Genomic DNA, 22,051 nt, shown 5'->3' on the forward strand with positions numbered 1-22,051 from the left:
AGCTTATCGGTGGGGGGGCAGGAGGAGGAGGAGGAGTGTACAGTGAAGGGGTGGAGCTGTGGTGGTGGTGGGGTAATAAGTGGTTATTGTGTTTATCTCTCTTTATTGAGTGCCACCAACCTGTGCAGTCCATGCATTTTCGTCACATATTTATTTTTCCATATCCAGGTGTGTTTATTTCGGTGACGAGAGTGCAACGAAATCACAATGCGCAGAGAACGCAAAAAAAAAAAAAACGCTGTAGCTGCACGTTTCAGTGATTTACATTTCTGAGAACTATTGTGATTACAATATAGGACTGGCATGAATTACAGAAAGTATCATAGGTAGTCAAAAACATGCAATATTGGAAATCGTAGTGGAATTTTTTTAATTTTAATTGCTTAAAGCAGGAACATGCTACTTAAAAACAGCAGAATTCTTTCAAGGGTTCAGAATGAGAATATCCAGGCCTTATTTCATCCCCACAAAGCATTTCTCAATAAAATAAAACACATTTTATAAAGAATATCAAAAAAAAAGTCTGTGGAACAGCCAGTTAAATGAATGTAAATTTAAAATGTAACTAAGTGTAATTTTAGAGCAGTTACGGAATATCCGGACACGTTTAGAATTTTAAATGTTGGACCTAATTTGTTTTTAAGATCCGGCACAAACCCGGCATGCTTAAAAACCTTACAGTAGTTCTAAAAGCTACAAGCTATAAAATTCAAGAACAAACGGCAGATGCTGAAATTTCACTGGAAAAGTGGAATATTCCTTTAACTCCCCTACCTGGAATAGCACTGAGCAGATGTCAAATGGCTCTAACCAGGCAGGTTTGCTGGATAAGCCTGGCGATGACTATCAAAGTGTCAACATTTACATGACTTTGCCTATCTTGGTAATACATTTACTAATGTCTCTGTATTTCGGCGTTAACGCTGCCTGGGAAGCACCAAAACGCTCTCCGCTCCTGTCTCATGCAGATACGACAGGGAATTATTATTTTATTTATTTATTTATTTATTTTTATCAAGCAGTTTGTTTGTCGGTAGCAGATTTCTTCTCCCCTCGTCTCAGAGCTGTTTGAGGTGTTGGAGGAATGTGTTGTGTGCTCAGATAGTTTACTCACTTGCAAGATAATCTGTAGTGCTTTCACTGCATTTCCTTTGGGACACAACACTCAGGGAAAAAAGAAAAAAAAAAAGGAAGTCTCAAGGTGCCTGTGTTAGCGCTTTAGATGTGACTCTGGGTTGGTAAATATTTAGAGAGCAAACATTTTGATACCAGCAGGGATTATAGTTGGGGGGGAAACATGTTTTTTTTTTTTTTTTTTTCTTAGAATGGAAATGTTAGCATATTGCACTGCGTAAGGCTACAGTTTTTATTTTAACAGAAAAACTATGCGTCCGGCATTTGAAAACCTACAGATCCCACTGAGGACGTGAGATTGTGTGTTTCCAGGTCCGGCTCATCCAGACCCTTCCCCTGAAACTCATTCATTTTCTTTCTTAGAAAGCGTCCCATTCATCAGGGGGGATCGTAGCCGCCCACTAACAACCGACGTATTTTGTTCTGCTTCTTCACCTTGTTGGCTTTGCATGGCAGAAGGTGCCAAAGGTGGATGTTAAACATGTCAAGTGCTATCTGCCTCATTTACTTGGCCGCTGAATATTCATGGGCCTTTCTGCCGGTGTCAGCTTTCCAGACAACCGGCGGCGGCGGCCTCCAGAGTCATCAAACAGGCTCGAACCCTTTGACATGCTACCTTTTTTTTTTGGCCTAATTTCTGCTCTGAGTATGTTGTCCTTTCAACAAATGTCCTTTTTTTGGAGTCTGTGTGGTCCAGCTAATGACGACGACTCAATTGCAAAATCAGCTGGCGGTTATTTCGACAACCGATTCACCACGATTGATCCGATTAATCGCTTCGTACCTACGACACTGCTTCTGCAGAACAAACAGAGGATGAGGAAGTTGGAGAAGGCGAGTAGCCACAGCCCGTGTGTGCTGCCTTCATGCCCGTTTACTCCCCGTAACACCTCCGGGGGCCGCGCTCTGACCTCTGTGCGGATCTCGCGCCCCTCTTTACTCTCGTTCGTGCGTCTCTCACTGCTCCGAGGAGACCGCACCGAATTCCTTGTGCATTACAAGAGCTTTGAGGAGACACCCCCACCCTGCTGCAGTCCTCCCCACACACACACACACACACGCACACACACGCACACCACCCCAGTTGCAGCTTGGTCTCGTCTAGACTGCCGTGACTGTTGTTTGGCAGCTCCGCCGAGCTGCGGTGAGGGGGTCAGGCTGTTTAAGCAAGGCAGCAGAGGCTTCAGTGGTTGTCTCATTAAATATATGTTTCCTGTTAACATGAAAAGCTCTTGGTCTTTGTTGTTTGTTCCCTCAGATGAAAGGCACCCTCTACAGGCTGCCCACTGCCAGAAGTCAGCCTGCTGACATGTTTAGTGCTGTAAATTAGTCATTTGCATGATGTTGCAATGAACTTGGAGCACTGTTAGAGGCGGCTTTCAGATTCTTTACATAAATAAATAAATAATAATAATAATAATAATAATAATAATAATAATAATAAAAAGACACTAACCCAAATGTGATAACGCCAAGTTTAGTTTACAGAAAAAGCCAAAGTTTTCTTTTACTGGCCAATTCCAGATCAACACACCTCTTAGTTTTGTCCATGAAACAGCTCCGGGATCCCAGGGAAATTGGCTTCTTTTTAGACTACAGCAAGGAATGTTGTGGTGGAACCGGCATTTGGGTCTCTGGGGTCTAGTTTGAAGGTGAAACCTGAAGCAATATTATCGAGTGTGGAGAAGACGCGACAGTCAGCATTTACAAAATAATTGAATTCAATTATATTTTCAAGTATATTGACATTTGTTGATGCTTTATCGTAGTATTCTTTTTTTCATTTGCTCATGATAATTGCCCATGCCTAACTTAAAAACAAAAAGAGATTTTATTATTGTTTGATTGAGTAGATCGGTACTTTCCCTGGGTCAAACCAGTTTCACACCCATGCACTTAAACCATTTATTATAAGTATATTTTGCTTTTCAGTTGAGTTTTTTAAAGGTAAATATCCTAATGTCACCTATAATTACTTGTGTACTGTTTTTGAGAAGAACTAAAAATATTTTACTCTATCTCCACTGATGGCACCACTTAAACTTTCTTAAATATGACAAATTATGAGCTGCAGTCGAGCCAAATTCACTTCAACGAGATCCCATTCGGTTGAGTCATATCCACGTCTCTGTACAGAAAGACGTGAGGCGAGTTGCGCCAGAAGAGGTATGAAACGTCCTCCAGACACTTACAAATTAATGCACAGTCGGTATAAAACGTTCTGTGGCAGGCGGCTCCTTTTCCTATCCAAGTTTAACATGGGTGTATCACAGAACCACTTCAGGAAAGTGTCTCAATTTTTCCCCCACGTTAAAACCAGCTGAGTGAATGCACTGTGTGGGTCTTGATTAGGCTGGGGAAACAGCCCAAAGGCTGTAAATCTTGATACATAAGCATCTCGCTTCAGCACGGCGAATTTCATCTCTTGTCATCTCCCCGTTGATTGGTATTGATTTGACAGACTGAATTGGTCTCTTGGGTGGAAGTTGCATCAAATAATCCTGCTTTCTTCTGCCCAAATCCATTACGAGAGCTGGAGAAGGATTGCATCAGTGGCTTTCTGGCCACACAACAGTGAGCTGAATGTTTCCTGCAGGCATGAGAATAATAAATGTTTTTCTTGCCTCTCCGTTTTACCTCTTAATGAGAGAAGGGAGTAAGTTGACCTAAAGAATTTTATTTGAGATGCGTAGCTAAGGGGAGCCTCTTTTTCAACTTGGTCGGCTTATATGAAAAGAGCTGCACCTGTGCTTCGTATACACAGAGTCAAAAAATAAATGAAAAAAATGTGGAAAGCCGTGCTGCTTGGACAAATCCCCCCACTGTCCACGGATGACACGGTCTGCTGTGCTTCTGCTGCCACGGTCGCCGCCACGCCGCTGCTTGGCTTGAATGCAAATGATGAAATGGAAAAGTTCCGGTGCAGTGAGCACTTGCACGAAGACCGTAATTGGAGACTGCTACCAAAGAACTCCAAACAATTTTCTTTCATTAGGACTCCACGCAGAGACAAAGCCGCCAAGTTCGATTGTTAACCGCCGCTTCCCAAATGTCTGCCGCGCGACAAAGAAGCGGGGTCTTCTTCAGGCGGCGCGAGAAGATGAGCGGCGATGATTTGAATGAGCATATCTGTTTTTGATATAACAAAAAAAATAATTAAAAATACAATGTGTTAAACTGTTCTGCCTAAATCTCACTTTTTTGCTGCCAGGTCACATTAAAAGCAAAAGTACACGTCGACATGTCAGTGAAAATACACCCCGACATGCTCTTCATTTATTTATGAGATCAGAGCTTCTTGTATTGGATGATTGAGAGATTACAGACTACCTGGGATCACCGTCCGCGTGTTGCTCTGTTGTCCAATTTGCAAGGAGGCGTTTGAGGCTCACGGCTGACTTGTTTAATTGAAGCAGGACCTCGGCTTGGTGGATTTTTAAGCCATTTCAAGTCTGAGTTGACGCCAGAGAGTCAGAGTGTCTTTGGAAAGCAGATAAATGATTGATAAGAGAAGCAAAGCTGCTTCAAATCCTGCTCTGAGGACATGAATAATGAAGGACACTTTGAGCTCCTTCACTGGCATATGGGGAGGCAAGAGATTTCATTTAGCCTTATAGTTTTTTGTCCCCCCCCCTCCTCCCCTCCCCTCTGTTATTATATTTGTAAGAATGTTGTTTGTTTGGTTAATTGTTTGTATTTATGCAGGTACATTGTTTAAATTATTCCATGTTATGAGGTTTCTAGAATGCATTTTAACCTTTACTTTTATTTAAACTAGAAAATTGCTCAGAAAGTTCACAGAAAATCATTCAGATTTGCTCAGATATGTCGGTCTTGGCTGTATTCGCTGCTTAATTCCTAAACCAAGATTCAATAATTGTTTTAATGTATTCTATTGGAGGAAAAAATATGGAATTGGATTATAGACATTATGATAACGATTCAGAAAAGCAGCACATATTACAACATCCTATTATAAAATAATAAAACGTGTTGAATATTTAAATTCTAATGAAATGCATCTATTGTGTGTTATTATCATTATGCTTATATTGTTGGGGAGTTTTCAGCATTCACTGCCTGTGAACGGTCATTCCACTGTATCTCAATTGGATGTAGGTCCAGACTTTGACTAGACCCCTCCAATAACCTTCACCTTTTTTTTTTCCTTCAGCCACTCAAAGGAGGTGGGTGGTGTGCTTTGGATCATTGTTCAGCTGCATAATTTAAGTGTGCTTGACCTTAGGGTCATGAATTGATGTCCGGACACTTTTCTTGACCTTTTCTGCTTGAGAGCAGAATTTATGGCTCCATTAATTATTGCCAGTCATTCAAAAAAAGGAACATAATGTTTACGTATATTAAAAACTGGGAAAAGCAGACAATTTAAAATACAGTGTATTAGTGCAGAAAAAAAAAGTGCTGTAACAGTGGAAATATTATTTAAAAGTATGTGAGCATCTGGATGAGACACAGATGTGCTGTTGGTGTAAGTTTGGTACGTTCACCACTATTCCATGTTCACCAAAACTGTAAAAATCAATTTGCAATCCTTTCTAGACTGACTATAATCATTTTTTGAAGATCTTTCTGCCTACTTTATGTTGGCACACAAAGGTTTCCGTTTAGGGGATTTTGTGATCACACCTAGCAAATGAACCAGAAAATGTAACTGATTAGTTCATTTATCACCTATTTATTATAAAAAATAATCAATCACTTGATAATTTGATTATCTAAAACATGTAATTGTGACAAAAAGACAAAAAAAGAAATCTCTAAAGTGGAAAAACACTTCTTTTAAAGCATGCTAATGTCGAGGGATTTCACCAACAGAGCCTTTAAACTAGCTTAAAGAACGTGCTGTCATTTATAGTGAGGAGGCTCGGAGCTTCTATGTTGCAAAGAATTAGCTTGAGCTGTGGTACGCCAGCGTCTCCCCTCCCACTCCGAACCCTAACCAGCACTCAACAGTCAAGGAAGGCACGCCTCAAAGTGGATCAAAGTAATTCCTTCCTACCTCTTTAAGCAGAGCAGCATGTTGACATGGTCCCAGTCACAAGCTCGATTGTTTTTGAAGGAGTAAAGTGGTGGAGGATGGTTCCGGCTCGTGGGAATGCAATCTACCTGAAAAGATATCCTGACATTTGTTTTCTAAACACCGATTGTCTGACTTGGCGCTAAAGGGCAGCAAGGATCCGTTCAGTGGTATTTCTGCTATGCACAGGCTTTAAATCTCTGCTTATTTCACATCGTTTTTACTTTGTAATCTCCACTTTTTCATTTGATCGCTCTGCTCCTCAGTTTGGGTGTCCAGTTCAATGGCAGTGCAGCGAGGCTCCGCAGCGAGCTGTAGAAAGAAACCTTTAGCTCAGAAAGAAGAGAAATATTGTTTTGCACAGTAAGACGTAACGCCACAGATACGTATCTTGGCCCCAGAACTATTTTGTCTTACCATGAATGAAATGGATGTTTTAATGCTGAAATTCTGCAGCGCTGAGGTCGATTTTCTGTCGTTTTTTGTATAGCAGGAAAGATGTACGGCTTATTTAAGATACACAAGGCTAAGAAGTGAAAATGAAGGAGTTTTTTTTCCCCTTTTGAGTAAATACATATTCATGCATTGGGAGGGTTGAATAAGATACTCCCCAGATTGAATTGGTAATTATTCTGGACTGATGCTGAGTGTGAAAGCATAACGTCCCTGTTGCGTGAAATGGCCCATAAGCCAACAACCTGGCAGATGTTGTTCAGGCAGCGTTACCTTCGCTACGACATGTGGAAAGATCGCAGATGAGAATCACCTGTATGATGCCGGTCGTCCGGGAAAAGGCGCCCATCTCATCTCGGAGGGCGGGTTGTCGGCCGGGGCTATTAAGACTAATAGCAGCAGCCGGCGATAAGCACAGTTAAGCTGAATTCATGACCCGAGCGGCCGGAGCGGGCCGATCATTTCCACTTGTGTGTTTTTCTGCTGAGGCGTTTAATTTTCATCCTGTCCGGCGCTGTGACAGGAGAGAAACCAGAGAGTGTCAGAGGGAGACAGGAAAATAGAAATGGAGTGATGGAGCCTTGGGTGAAATATTGATCGGCGCAGCCCGGGGGGAGAAAGTATTGCAGCTGCTGGGTATAATTTGAGGCATGAGACTTTTTATTGCAGTGATTGCTCGGATTCAGATCCAGACATCAAAGTTACATTTACAGTGATGGAACCAAATTAACTTTTAACTGTGGGGAAAAGATCAATTTTAGATATGCACCAGTCAGGATTCTTCTGGCTGTTCTCATCCAGTTGTTTTAGATTTAACCTGTGAAAACCTGAACAGTTTTCTTTTTTCTTCTTCAGAGAAATCATGCTCTGCAGGTTCTCAAAGAGCTATTTCTCAGTTGTTTTTTAAAAATCTTATCTGTAATGCATTTAATCATTTAGCAGAACTAGGTGAGCAACACTACTCAGGTACTTAGTTTGCACTAAAAGTGTAAATCGAACTAATCTGACATCAACGAGGCATTATTGTCTTCTGCTCACAGGATATTTGATCTTTTTGGGAGCCACTGGGTTGCTGCCTTGTGATTCGCTGAGCCACCATCTGCGTTAATTGAACAGATGTACCCAATAAAGTGGCCGGTGGGTGTACGTTTCAGCGTTAACTACACATCCATCAGGCGACTGCTTCTCTGCCGCCGAACCACATGGTCGGTGTTAGCCAATTTCCTGGAGATCACTGAAGGATGGCTTCCAAAACACTTGTGCTCCTCCTCCTCCTCTTCATCGTCCTCTGCTTTTAGAGTGGGCCATTTAATGCATTGAAATGGTTGACCATTATTTACGTGGGGGATAAACAAAGAGAAGCGAGGGGTTGATGGTGTAATCCACTCTTGCAGTCATTAGGCGCCTAGACGGAGGAGCCGGTGTTTGCAGCCTCCTCCTCGTTGCCTCTGGAGCCGAACGCCTAATGGAAATGGGACTCATTAAGACACCTTATACTCCAACGCGCCCAAGATCATGAGGAATTGCTAATTGATTGTCGTTAGCATTCTTGCAATGAGACGCTCCGCCTGTTTTCCCATTTGTTATGAGCAGCTTTGTTTTCTTCCCCTCCGTCTCCTTCTCTTCATTATTGATGTTTTGCTGGGGTTTTTTCTTTTTTTTTCCTCTTTGCTCGTTTGCGCCTCAAGAGTCTCCACCAAATGAGTCAACTGAACACTGATTAGCTGCAACAATCAGAAACCATGAGAAATCCCACACGCACAAATCTGTTTCTAATTCCGTGTTTAATCTGTCATTTTTATTATGCTCAGTAGGTAGCTGTGCATTCATTCAACAATCTGGTCCGGCTAATGATTGTTTGGGCATGATATGTTCATGCCAAAGAAGAACATACCAACGGGGCAAATGGTAATGGGCTCCAGTCAGCGTAGTCGTGGTTGAGCTGAATTGCGTGTCAGGTCGAGATGCAACGCTTATATGCTCTGGAAGGTCCTTCCGCTTTCCTCTGGAACCAGCAGATTGTGTTCATCTCAGCCTTTAATCATTTTTCCCCTCCCAGTAGTAATGCGCTCTCTTTTTACTCCCTGGATTCCTCTGTGTATATGTCAGCTCTCCCCCCCTCCCCTTCTCCCCTCTTTTCTCTCTCCCATTGCTTTTTCTTTTTCTTTTTTTTTTTTCCCTATTATGAGACAGAGGAGGCAATAATAGGGGAGAGAGATGAAGAACGGGGTTGAAAATGCAAATACAGGTTATTTCTTCTGACTTATCAGAGCTCATTACATGCTCCTCTCCTTTTGCAGCTGGCTGAAGGATCTGCATTGCTTGTCTTCATTACTTTATGGTAAACTCTCCTGGGCACTCAGGCTGGTGATATTGTAAAGAAAAAAAAAATTATGATAATAATGAAAAAAAAAAATGTCCAGGTGACCAAATAGGAATGTTTTGCTGCTGGGCAGAGAATTTGGTTTGCAGATGGAGAAGGGCCGTGAAAGGGGAGGGACGAGATGGTGAGACGGCGAGGCTTTTCTTTGCTTCAGCGCTCTGCAGGCAGCCTACACCTCTATCTCCATCTCCCCCGTGGGAGTTGCTACCACCTTCCCGCTCTGATAGGGAAGCACTGGAAACAAAGGAAGAAAAACACAAGCACCCTCTCGAGCCGCTCTCGCGTTTGAAACAAGATATACTACAGAGGGAAGAGTAGGAGGAGAAACGATATTAAAGCCATCAATTCATGCAGGACTCATGAGCATTAGCTCACTCTTGGGAAGATGGGGGGGCAACATGGAAATTTAAAGCGAAACTCTGTTTTTATACAACTGAAGTCCTCTATTCATGATGTCGACGGCAATCCTCCATCACTGCTGGGTTACTATGCGCAGCCTGGAAGAGTCCGGAATTTGATTTCAGTGTTTTTTTCCATGTCGGGAGTTTAAGATGGGAAAATAATGCGTATGATGAAATATTTGCATTGTCACACATTTTTCCCCAGTTTGATTGCCTAAAACGGGACTGTCACAACTCATTTTCATTTTGAGCCATTTCAGCAGCATGAACAAGGGCTGGCGGTGACAGAATGTATTGATAAAACTACCCATTAGCAAGTCGTCAGAAACATTAATATAAAGCTGCCTCTGTATTTGATGAGTCCTTATCTAGATTCCAGAGGGCCTCATCAAAACATATGGCGGTTTGGATTTGGCCCCCAGGCCATGAGTTTGACACATGTAGTCTTACATTTCTCTTCTTCCTTCCAACTGTCTTTACTTATGTACTTCTTCTTTCCTCATGACGTACCTCTTGTTCTTCTTCCCTCCCTCCCTTGTGCCCTTAACTTCTTCTTCTGCTTTCCTGCTTCCTTCTTTCCTTCCTTCCTCAGCTCCACCCGTCTCTCTTTGACTTATTACCCTTCACTGGTAGAAAAACCTATAGTGGATGCTATTCCTACCAGCTGATGCTGGATCATGGAAATCATGCACAGCGGGAAGTAAATTACCTGCATTTGCATAAATAAAACATAATTGGTGGTTGCTGCGATGCTCATCTGGTGGCACACAACATGTATCCAAATGCATCTTCTGCAGTTGAGTGTCTTGGTGTATAAGGTGCATATATGTGTGTGTGTGTGTGTGTGTGTGTGTGTGTGTGTGTGTGTGTGTGTGTGTGTGTGTGTGTGTGTGTGTGTGTGTGTGTGTGTGTGTGCTTCATCCCATTCAGTAATTACAGCAGCAGTGGTTAACTAGGCGCTTGCCTTTGCGTTAATCAGCTGGGAGTGAAAATTGGGTGCGGGGGGCTGACTGAGCCGAATCTCAGGCCATTTAGATGCCTTGTAGTTGAAGCTGTTATCTGTAAGCTTGTAATCATTACTACAATGCTGCAGTGGCACACTTTATGTGGAAGTAACAGCTAAATTGGGTTAATATGGGCTTGCAGTGAAAGCCAACAGTATGCTTGTTGTTAAATCCTGGATATGAAGGTTGAGCGCTTAAAGCTTCACACCCTGTTGTATTTATATGCGAGACTCCTGAGAGTATTAATTGAGATTTTGGAATACAAAAGGAAGTAATTCTTTACTCTGCTAACTCTTTCATTTCCACGAGGCAGTCAACATTTCAAAGCCTGTTACATGCCAGACGGAGGTTGAAAGCTGAAGCACGAAACGGAACAACTTTATTTTTGTATGTGCAGCTTCTCTCACTTTACTTCAGCCTGAGTGAGCAGCAGACGAGTCGCCACAAAATGTAAATATTTCATTTATTTATTTTTTAAGATTGCTTTTTGCATCTTTGTCCGCTGGTTTTACCTTAAACATCTCAGGAATACTGAGGATTAGAAATACACCGATATGAACGTTTTTGCCAATATCAATATGCAATATGGATATATTGGGACAAATAGTTGATATTTACCAATATATATTATATATATATATATATCCCCGCTGTGGCTTTTCTGCTTCAAATACCACATGGCCCACCTCTCTCTCAATCCTTTTCAAACATGAAAACAAATGGCAATAAGATGGAAATAAACATTCGATGTCAAAACTGACCCAGTTTTACTTATGGCACTGATATAATATGCTAAAAAAAAACCTGTATCAGTCACATTGGCCGATACCAGTACTAATGCAGATATGTTGTGCCTTTTTACTACTGAAACAAAAAACTAACTTTAGCAACTCTACCCTGAGTAAAGGTAAAGAGTGTTGTTGTTAGCACACGCTGGTAGCATAATAAAAAAGTGTCTCCTAAATAGAAGATCAACAGATTCCTGGCAATTTCTCTGTGCATTTGCCCATAGGTGTGTGATTTTCTCTTTTTTTCTTTTCTATCTCTAGAGTCAGGATCTCTCTGCTTCCTAAAACAAAACAAGACTGCACATTTATAATGAAAAACTCCACTTTTAATTATCTAGTTTTAAAATTACTCCTATGTTTATTGGGGGGGAATACTCATTCTGAATTGTTAAACAAATGTATTTTCTTAACATTCGCTTGCTGTAAGGAACATAAACAACTTGACTATCATTCTTTCGTTTGTCTTGCCACCCCCTCTTTCTAGAAAACAAGCTCTTTGTCTGATACTTGTGTGAAGCACAAGCTGTTTATTGTTTGATTTTTTTTTGCATGTCATGAGCAGCTGAACAACAGAAAACTGTCTTCAGAAGAGGAACGTAACTTTTTAAGGTGAAAGGGAGCTCAAAAGTTTCAGTGCTGGAATTTCACGAGATGATTAATGTGCTTTTGATTCAGCTTTTTTTTGTTATTACTGACCTCTCTGTCAGAAGCAATGTTCATGTTTTTCTTTGCGCATGTTTTTTTTTTTTCTAGCTCTGTTACTTTTTGTTAACTGTTTTTGTTGAATGGATAAAAAACTCTCTGCCATCTTCCTGCTGCACATGTTGTGCACTTGCTGCAAGCCCCAATACGCTTCCAAAGTTGCCGGTATTTGCCTGTTAAAATGCATACGCAGCGTGCCGGACGTAATGGCTCCTGCGAGCCGGCTGGGTATGACGGACGCCCTGTAGCTCTCAAGAGCGTTCCCAACAGCGGCGAGTGCAGAGCCAGGTGAGAGTTTCTCCCCAGGTGTCCCTCTCGTGCCATTATCCAGGCTTGGCGGGGTGACGTCCATTTCTCACCGTCCCCCCCTCTGGGCTCAAGCGGCTGGATTTGGGGCCACTTTGCACCGAGCGACATGCAGCCAGTAAACGCTGCTGTTGCCTAAAGAGGTATGAGCTTGTCCAGCTCGGGCGGTTGCTGCAACAGAAGGGATTTTGACTCCATGAGGACCCAATTAAACCTGGGAGGGCCTCTCTGAAGGCATAATAACAATGATAAATGCACCTATGTGGGCAGCATAAAAGAGGCAGGGAGGAATGTTTTATTGTGCTGGCTTGTCCTGACACAATTTACTCCTGGCTTCCAGCTTTTTTCCCGTGTAAGAACATTTCGTCTTATAAACATTTTGTTTACTTGACTTTCTTTCAAACATTTCCAACTTAAGACTCTGCAGTAATGACTCCAGTGGTAAATGAACAAATAATATGTACCTTTACATACGTTTAACGAAGCTACTGGAATGGAGGCTGTTTAAAGTCCTTTTAATGAGACGCAAGAGCGGGATTGAGTTTTGAAGCTCTGTGGAGCATAGATTTATACATTTCTTCTGGCACACTGTTGCTGCGTACTGCCAGTCAGCTGGTGGAAATATTCTCAAATATTTTTTTTCCTTGATTTAAAAAAAAACAAAAAAAAAAAAACAGAACAAAATGCATAGCGTAGTAACTGCAGGAGCACTTTTTGTATAAATGCCTCGAATGACTCCATGATTTATTTATATAAGAATACACTAAATGAAGTAATTGACTAAAAAAAAAACAAGACAACAATTTGGATTTGGATAAAAGATATGTCTACCCATCATGTCCCAGTGATGAAAGGCATTTTCACAAAATAATCTGTAAAACACCCTTGCCTTTCACAAAAATCAAAAACTTGAGCGATGATGTAAAGGTAAAGGTAATTTTATTTATATGTCACATTTTCAGCAACAAGGCAATACAAAGTGCTTGTAAGCAATGTGTTCAACTATTAAAATAAGCGACTATTGTAAAACTTCTGAGTCGACCAAGTCGGGCACATTTACTTTCAGCCACCAGCTGATTTCTTGTTGCATCCCTACTGAAAAAGGAAACGAGTGATTGAATTCTGTTTAGTTTATTTATGCAGCACGATTTCACAAAACACACAACACTCTCAAGGCACTTTAGATCAAAAACATTTAAAACGAGTCATTTATACCAGCCCCCAAATGCTGAAGAAATAGGATGTGGATGGCAGATACGGATAACCAAATAGATGTGGAGAGAGTTATCACCGCTGTACTCGGTTGCTCTGTCCAGACATAAAAAAATGCAGTCAAGTTTAGATCATTGGCTTAAGAAGTTTTCTATATAAGGAGACCCAGCAGATTGCATCAAGTCATGACTTGCAGCTCCCACGCCTCCAGAAAGAGGATGTAGTGACATTGGACAATCGCCTGCATTGCATCATTGACTTTGCAGCAATCCCCCATACTGAGCATGTATGTAGAGACAGTGGGGAGGAAAACTCCCCTTCAATAGGAAGAAACGCAAAGTGATGGGAAAATGTGTATTATATCAACTTGCAGCCGTTGACCGTAAAATCTCCGGCTTGTGTCCGTCGTCGATTCTTGTCGGTTTATTTTGCAAACGCTGACACAGTTGCCACTTTTCAGCTTACACTTTTATGCATAGATGTCACAAAACAGGTGAAGCACGGTACGACAGAGTGTACCGGCAGGTCAATTACACACTTGCAACTCAGTGGGTTTTTCTCTGTCAGGTGGCAATTTACAGAAAAACTCCTTTAATTAGATAACAGGGCTCTGTATTTCAGATTTGCTCTCTGCCAGCAGTTTGTCAATTATTGCTTGGGGTTTGATACTGCCAGTCAGTCTTTGTCTGGGCGCTCTAGCCTCCCCTCTCACCGCGCCGCAGAGCCGTGTTATTGTACTTAAACAAATCAATTCTGTTGCAGTTGGGCTTTTTTCTTTTTTTTTCCCCCTCCATCCCCCGTCATTATGAACTGTTTGCAGTGCAGAGCACATTGATTTTTCACAGACCTGGAAAAGCTGTTGATGAATAGCACCGAGGTATCTGGGGAGAATCTGGCTTTAAAAAGGAGGCACCCAGCTTCAGCCCCCTCCTCCTCTTCCTCGCCGTCGACCCATTGAGCCCGCCAGCGCTCCTCTACTTTCTCTTTTCAGAGAACGCCACTTCCAGCAGGGGAGTAATGCAGCTTGAAAAATCTTGCAGTCATAAAGACAGAGGATTAAAAGGAGAGCACAAAGCAAAAGGGTACCGCCCTCTCTCGCCCGATGGGAAACTACACCTTGTTGTTTAGACAGTTGTTATATTTGGAACATTAGCCTTGTAATTTCAGCCCAACCGGAGGAAACTTGGCTCTGGAAAACAAATGGGTAACATGTTGTTTTGTCGCAGAGCAGACGACTGATGAAAAGGAGACTCAAACAGGACAAAATAAGGGTCACTTCAAAACACTCCTACAGAAAGCCAAGGCAAGCACCAGAAGGATATTTCATTTCCTTTTTTTACTGAAATAAAATCTGAAATCTTTGAAAGAAAAAAAAAATGAACCAAAGCTGAGTACAGTTTTTAAAAGGTTTCTGCTTACAGTTCTGATACCTGAAAAGCACAACTTGAACTTTTTTCCCCCAGGAGAGGAGCTGGATTTACTATTGACTGGTCCTTTGTGGTATATGAATAGTACCATGCTGTTTCTTGAAGTTCCAACAGTTATTGTGCGTTGTCGTTTAATATTTATATTTTTTCTTTGTTTAACAAGAAGCCATCTTTGTGTTGCTTAACTTTAAACGGAAATTAAGTAAGAAGATGAACTAATCGACTTGGCAAGGATTGTAGTTGGCCATATTTCCCTTGATTGGCTCTCAACTGTAATCAGGAATTCAGATACTATGAATCTGCTTTTTGTTCTGAATGCATAAACTAATAACATGTATTCTGATTCATTTTTTAAAAGTTTTATAAGAATCAGATAAAGGTTAGGGTCGTGTTTTGAAGCATAAACAACAGTAGTCTGATAACTTTTTTTTTTGTATATGAATCTGCTATGTTTTCTCCATCAAAGAGTCTGGAACTCATGTTTTCCTTTAATGTGTTGTAATTCTTTAAAACAAATAGAAAATCAGGAAATTGTCCAAAGTCAAATGGAGGGCCAGGCACTAAACAGTTTTTAGCTAGTTTTGCTAGACTTCCTGAAACCTCTTCTCTCTTTTGGAAAAGCTTGTCATCAAATCCTCATTTCCCATCACTGTTGTTTTATTTTAGTTATCCAAGGATCCTTACTGCTGTTGGAAGTATTTTAGACTACTTAGATGGCTAACTTTACTCGCATAGCCAAACCGCTGTGTAATTTGTAAACATAAAAGTTAAGATTCAAATGGTCTGTGGTATGAATTATGGTAAGAACAGTTTAAGTTGTTTTAGGAGCTGGTTTGGATGTTTGTGAAAAGAAAAAAGAGTTTACTGGACGGACCTTAATGCTGTCCATTTCTATTGAGATATAAAGCTGGAGTATTAACTAAACATCCCAACAGGGCTTTCTGTCTTTACTTTTACGGTTTGTATGGAAGCACAAAACTCGACTTGAAAATGCGTGAGTTAAGTTTCAGCTGAACTCGTCCAGGTGCTGACATATTTCTTTTAGCTGAGTTTGATTATGGTGGCGTTATTCCTTCTGAATAATTTGTTTAAAAAGCCTCTTGGTCACTTTGTTGCTTTGCCAAACTTTTATCTCCACTTGGTTCCCATATGTCACTATTTGGTCCTTTCTACTTCTAATTTCCACCCATAAGATAATTATTTTTACCCATGTGAAGAACTGCTTACCATTGTAAATCCTTGTTGAAAGAAGATGGAGATGAATTGTCATTAAAAAAAATACTCAAAACTCACATAAAATGTCATTTTGTTTGGATAGGACAGCTATTTCCACTCTTTTATGGTTTGTTACTTTTTTGGGGATTCCAGTTGACTCTTTTGAGATATGACAGATTACATAACCTGGTGATGGATATTATTTATTGAAGACTAGAAAATGATAAGATTATAAAAAATATTATTTAATATGTTGGTGGTGAAACAAAATCTTCCATAGGTGGGTAAAAAATATTCGATGGTCAGGACCAAGCAAAGAGGTGAAATAATTATCAACTCATCAAAATATTCCTTTGGTCTTCAAAGACCATACATTACGTATGAGTAATGTGCTGACTTCCATGGTTTTGATAGACTAAAGCAAAATCCCTTCCCATAGCGTTGGTCTGTTCTATCAGGTATTTAAGTCAACTAGGAGTGAATTGTGACAGTGACATTACAATGAACTTAATCAAGTTGGATGTTTATGATGGCATTCTTGATGGTGTGAAGTATCAGCTGCTGTTTTGGTCCGTCCTTCATGACGGACCTTATCCAATCAGGTTAAAAGAGTCTCGCGGGCCCTGATGGTGGCCACTCAAAACCCAAAGGCCTGTGTAAGAAGTGAAGTCATGGAGTGGACTTGATTTTTCAGAAAGAAATATGCAAATGTGCTAATCTAGTGTTTGGAGACCAGTGAATAATGTCACACTGATTTATGTTTTTTTTTCCTTTTCTTTTTGTCTTGATTTCTCTTAGGAACAAAAAACTTGAAGGGCTGGAGTGTTTCACCTCCTGCAGTGTGGATGGGTGGGGGGGTTCCTTGTGGTGAAAAATCAAGGATTGGAAACAAGACAGGTAAGTGTTTTTTTGTTGCTGTTTTTTTTCTTATACTGTTTATGTTTTTAGTGCTACAAGGGATCCACAAATTTTAAATTTGATCCAGGATATGAATATCATCATAACTGAGCGCATTCTTTACATTTGCTACATATACTCAGACTCGGGTTTCAACACTTTTTCCCCCCCAGGTTATGCTCAGTTTTACCTATATCCTAAATCTTTATTTCCGATGTTTGCTCGGACTATATGTGGAACATAAGCACTTTGTTACTCTGTGTTACTCAGCGATGTTTGCAGCAACTCTAGGGCTGCTTGAAGGATTGTCTTCAGCCTAGTCTCACCTTTTTTGTACTCCTGTTTCACACCCATATGTTGTCATTTTGTGCTCGTAAACAAATTATTTCATACCTATATGTTCACGTTCTCTTCGTAACCGGGTAAACACTTGAGCATCCTCCTGCTGGTAGATATTATTCATTGAAGTCACATAAGCTCCATTGCATCACAGCAGTCTGAGTAGATTACAGAATATTACTTTAAATTATTGATTGTCTACAAAAAGCTACATCCCCAACATGCATGGGTCAGCACAAAGTGTCCCATAGCGGATGGCTTTTTTTTTGTGCCACAGAGAAAGGATGCCAATCTGTGAAAGTATGCCCAATAAAGAGGAACTGGACAATGTTTAGGGCCATGTTGTAACCGTAGCTGTTTCTACTGCAGCGTTCATGTGAACGAATCAGAAAAGCGAGGTCACATGTGCCTCTAGATATCCAGGATAGATGATGGATTGAGTGGAAGGCTGTTTGCACCGTTTTATTGTGTGGATCTTTTAATAGATAAACATGATTTAAATTGGTGTAAGACAGGTTGTTTGGTATAGTACAAACACTCAAAGTCTTAAGTTTTCACTAGTCACTTCTTTACTTCTCAACCTGCTTTTCTCCACTCCACACATTATAAAGTGCATCTTTAAATAGATTAGCTTTATACAAAAAAAAGTTCAAACTTAAGTACTGTGAAAAGTTTTGAAGCCATCGCCAAAGGCCAGACTTTCTTTTAAAGAATTCAAAAAGTCTTCATCGATCATTTCTAAAGATACTTTATACTTTTGCCGCTTTTTTTTTTTTTTACCACCCTTTCTGAAATGATGACTCTCAGTTTTCTCAAAGTATGTAGCTGAAAATCAGGTGTGGTTTTCTGGTAATAGTTCACAAGTTTACAGATGGAATCAAATATCACGCCTGTTGCTAAAACCCGATTTCAGTGTCGTCTGTCAACACAGGAATTTAAAACAACAAGAGCTTTGTTTTTGCTGCCACATGTCACCATTTCTTTGTTGATCACATGATAGCTGCAGGTCGTATGCGGCCGGTGTGGGCTCTGCTGGTGGAACATGTTGATTTCATCAGGACCTCCTGGGGTGTTACACCGAGTAACAAAGTGCTTATGTTCCACATATAGTCCGAGCTTCCACACGTGCCCGCAAGGTTACGAATATCCTTTAAATCAAGAAGCCACAATGTGCAATGTGGAGCGCAATGCTTATTATTATTATTATTTTTTTTTAAAAGAGATTTACTTATTGAAGTAAGTATGTATTTGGTTTGTCCAGCATCAGGGTTATTCTTGATTAGAGCTGCCTGAATGCTAGGAAAGATGGTGCCCTGACAAACACCTGCCTGCCACACAGCTGAGTGGGATAAACCAAAGTGCTTATTGTGGAAATGTCAGGCGAGGGTAGACGGCGGTAGCAGGAGGGATGGTTGGGGATGTGACACAAACAGTGACATGACGTTGAGTGCTTCGCAGTCAGTTCTCTCGATGTTGGTGACAGACTCTTTCCCTCGCCCCGGAGCCTTTGTTGTGGGGAAAAATGTTTCCGAGTTTGATGGCATGGCTGCAGTAAAGTAGATTAGTCCTTCCCCCCCCCCCTTTATGTTGTTGCTCAGGGTTTCACAGCAGTGAAAGGTATGGCATTTCATTGCAGTAATTTCCAGGTCTCGATAATAAAAAAAAAAAATGAAAACAGGAGTATGGAAAACTATTCATAATTCCAGACTATATTCTCATTGTGTGTAATTTATGTCCTTTTCTTCCACAGTCTTTATTGTTTTGATATCCTTTCCTCATTCTTCATGCCCTCTTTTCATTTCTTTTTTCCTAGCATCATTTCTTCCCTGCTTCTCTCATGTCCTTCCTCTTCACTGTCTTTCCTCTGCTCCTTTTGTCCTTCAATCCCTAATATTTATCCTACCTCCATTGCTTCCTTGTATTTGTTTCCATTCCTTCCTGATGTTTTCTTTCCTTCCTCCCTTCTTTACTTCCTTGTGGTATGTTCTCTCCACATTGTGTTCTTCGTTGTTTTTTTTCTTTGTATCCTTCCTTTTTATTTTCTTCTGTCTTTCCTTATTTGAGTCCTCCTCCTTTGTTTATTTTCCTCCCTGTGTCTTTCATTCACCCCTTTTTCCTTTTCTTGTTTAGGTGTTTTTCAAGTTGCATATCTAAAGATTAGCCAATGTAGAAACATATGCTATAAATTCATATAATACTACTAGTATTATATGTCTTATCAAAAACTTGAAAGACTGAGAACCTGAGATTGGAAAAATCTGACATTTCTGACTTTTGTTTTTTTTACATGTTTCTTACTGATAAATGCATCAATTCCCTCATGATAAATCAGCTTATGGGTTTAATTTTTATCCAAAGGTTTTCATGGTTGGTCTCTTGTTTTCTCTTTCTCTCTCTGTAGCCTCAGTGGAAGCACTAATGAGTAACTGCTTTTCTCTGTGAAATGTGAAGGTGCAGACATTCTGCTAACTTCTCTAAAGGATACAGGGGGAGAAAAAAAAAGCCCTTCCTGTCAGTGGTCTCTCTGTCTCTCTGTTCTTGTGAGATCTGGAACTGATAAGTGAGAGGCCTCTGGTAACTGAACAGGAAGGATAGAGGGCCTGGCCCCAGAGTCCCAGCCTCTGCACACATGTCCACCACCCCTGCTAAGGCAAACAAAGGGAGCAGAGTCTGCTACTTAACTTCAGGTTTCACAGTCTTCGAGCCTATTAGGAGGATAATCACTGGGGGATTCCTATGTCTGTGTGTGTTAAATACAGATGAAAGTGTTAGATGAATGCTCTGCAACTGTTGTTCAAAATCACCTTGACCTTTTCCCACATTTCTTCCATGTTACACCACAAATGTCACTGTATTTTATACATAAAATAAAGTATAGCGCATAAATCATGATTGCACGTTTCTAGAAAACAAAAATCTGAAAAGTGTGTCGTACGTGGAGCCCTTTGGGGGTTTTTATCTGTCAGAAATTTTAAACCATGTTTTATTCATCTTCTGCTTTACAATTGTATTGTACTTTCTTGTAATTTGTCAAAGTCTCAAGAAAGTGCATGGGAGTTTGTGGCTTCTCGTTACGACAAATTGTAGAGAAGTTCATTAGGGGAAAGACAGAACATATGATTATAGGAGAAACGTTTCACCAACGTTAAGATCCAGAGCCGAGGGAACACTGACTTACTTGTCGAACATTATGTATTTATGTTAGAGACACTAGAACAACAACGACGCTCGATCTCAGTAAGGAATCGTCGCATAATTTGATCTCAGGATCTCACATGTAAAGCTTTTGTGTCTGCATGACTCAAAGGTTCATTGTTGCCGTTTATCAGATCGCTGAAGGCACACGACGGGAGCCGTGTGAGTAGCTGGACTTGAAGAGATAACACCAGGTTTCCTTCTCGCCGTGTCTGTCATTGCAGCTACCAAGGTGGGAGGTGGGGGGTGGTGAAGGGTTCCTCATAACTTTGCAGCGATGGGGATTTTCCAAGCTATTCCAAGGATTTTCCAAGCTGTGCGAGGAGTTGCTCATCACAACTCCTCGCAAGGCGGAGTATGTCAGAAGAAATATATTTCTGACCAGCGATGTTTCAGGGTGGTATTCCCACGAGAAAGCACAAGATAACATGCCAGAGTGACGCTTGAATTATTGGCCCATTAGTCACCGGAGAAAACAGAGAGGGATGAACAACATTCTCCTATTTGCAGACAGTCCTCCCTAAAGTACTATCCCTCTCTCCAATCTTGTAGGAGCTGGAGGGTGAGGGTCAGAGAGCAGAGCCGGAGGTATCCCGGTGCACGCCTTGTAGCAGATGACCCGAATGCCTGTTCTAGGAACGGAACAGCACAGCACGGTGTGCCGCACTAAAAATAGATGTGCCGTCATCTCCGTTCCCCCCCGTAGACGCACATAGACATGGATACGCGCTCCGATATCCCTCCGCTTGCACCCTGAACTGGTGCCGGAGCATGTCTTCAGAGGTGGCCGCGACCGCTCGTAATATGTCGGAGACGTGCCAGAACATGTTTGACTGACAGGCCGAGCGCGGCGGAACAAAGTGCCTGCGTGCTCAGGACAGATGTTCCCCGCTGCCTGCTCTGACGGTCTGAGTTGATGCACACCATGAGGAAGCCGTTAAAGCGACATAACGCGTCGAGGCGACCCTGTTCAAATTGAATCTTTTTTCTTTTTTTTTTGGTAGGACCTGTGCTTTGTGTGAGCTATCAGCTCTGGCTCTGCTCAGACAAAGACACTGGGTATAAAGAGGCGATTACCAAACAAACGAAGCAGTGCTCGCTTCCTTTTGATGTCAAATTGAAGTTGATATCCCTCTGACAAGTCTTCAACTTGTCAATTTCCTGCTCATGATGAATGGCTTGAACAAGCTGCGCCTCATGAGCCAACAAATTAATTAATGACAACCTGTAATGTATTTAAGACCACTTGGCATTCATATGCTGGCTGGGGAAAAGGTTTACCTTTCTGCTGCTTCTTCACATTTACCCAAATTAACCTTCTTTTGCTCAATACGAATATAAATCATTTTCAGTTCTCTGTGAGGGTAAAAGCAGATTAATTTAATGAGTGGGCTTTTTTTCTGGTGCTGCTAATGACTCACACCCATTGAGCTTGCCCAGCTCAATGGGTGTGAGTCTCTTGGAAGTATTATTGCACCTTGAGCTGATAACATGGTTTTCAAATTTTCTTCATTTTCATGTCAAGTCATGTGTAATCAGTAAATCAGAATCTCTGTT

At 41.1% G+C, this 22,051-nt stretch overlaps 1 protein-coding gene across 2 annotated transcripts in view; it reads left to right on the forward strand.

The window, feature by feature from the left end:
- The window catches only part of LOC103481466 (zinc finger MIZ domain-containing protein 1), a 122,602-nt gene that overhangs the window by 17,684 nt on the left and 82,867 nt on the right, over window positions 1–22,051 (forward strand). For both annotated transcript variants that reach the window (XM_081600655.1, XM_008436925.3), the window contains exon 2: window positions 16,862–16,960. The gene's annotated coding sequence lies outside the window, so the exon portion shown is untranslated. The remainder of the gene's footprint in view (window positions 1–16,861; window positions 16,961–22,051) is intronic.

This window comes from Poecilia reticulata, chromosome 19, assembly GCF_904066995.2.
Source record: "Poecilia reticulata chromosome 19, P_reticulata-male-v2, whole genome shotgun sequence".
Taxonomy (NCBI): domain Eukaryota; kingdom Metazoa; phylum Chordata; class Actinopteri; order Cyprinodontiformes; family Poeciliidae; genus Poecilia; species Poecilia reticulata.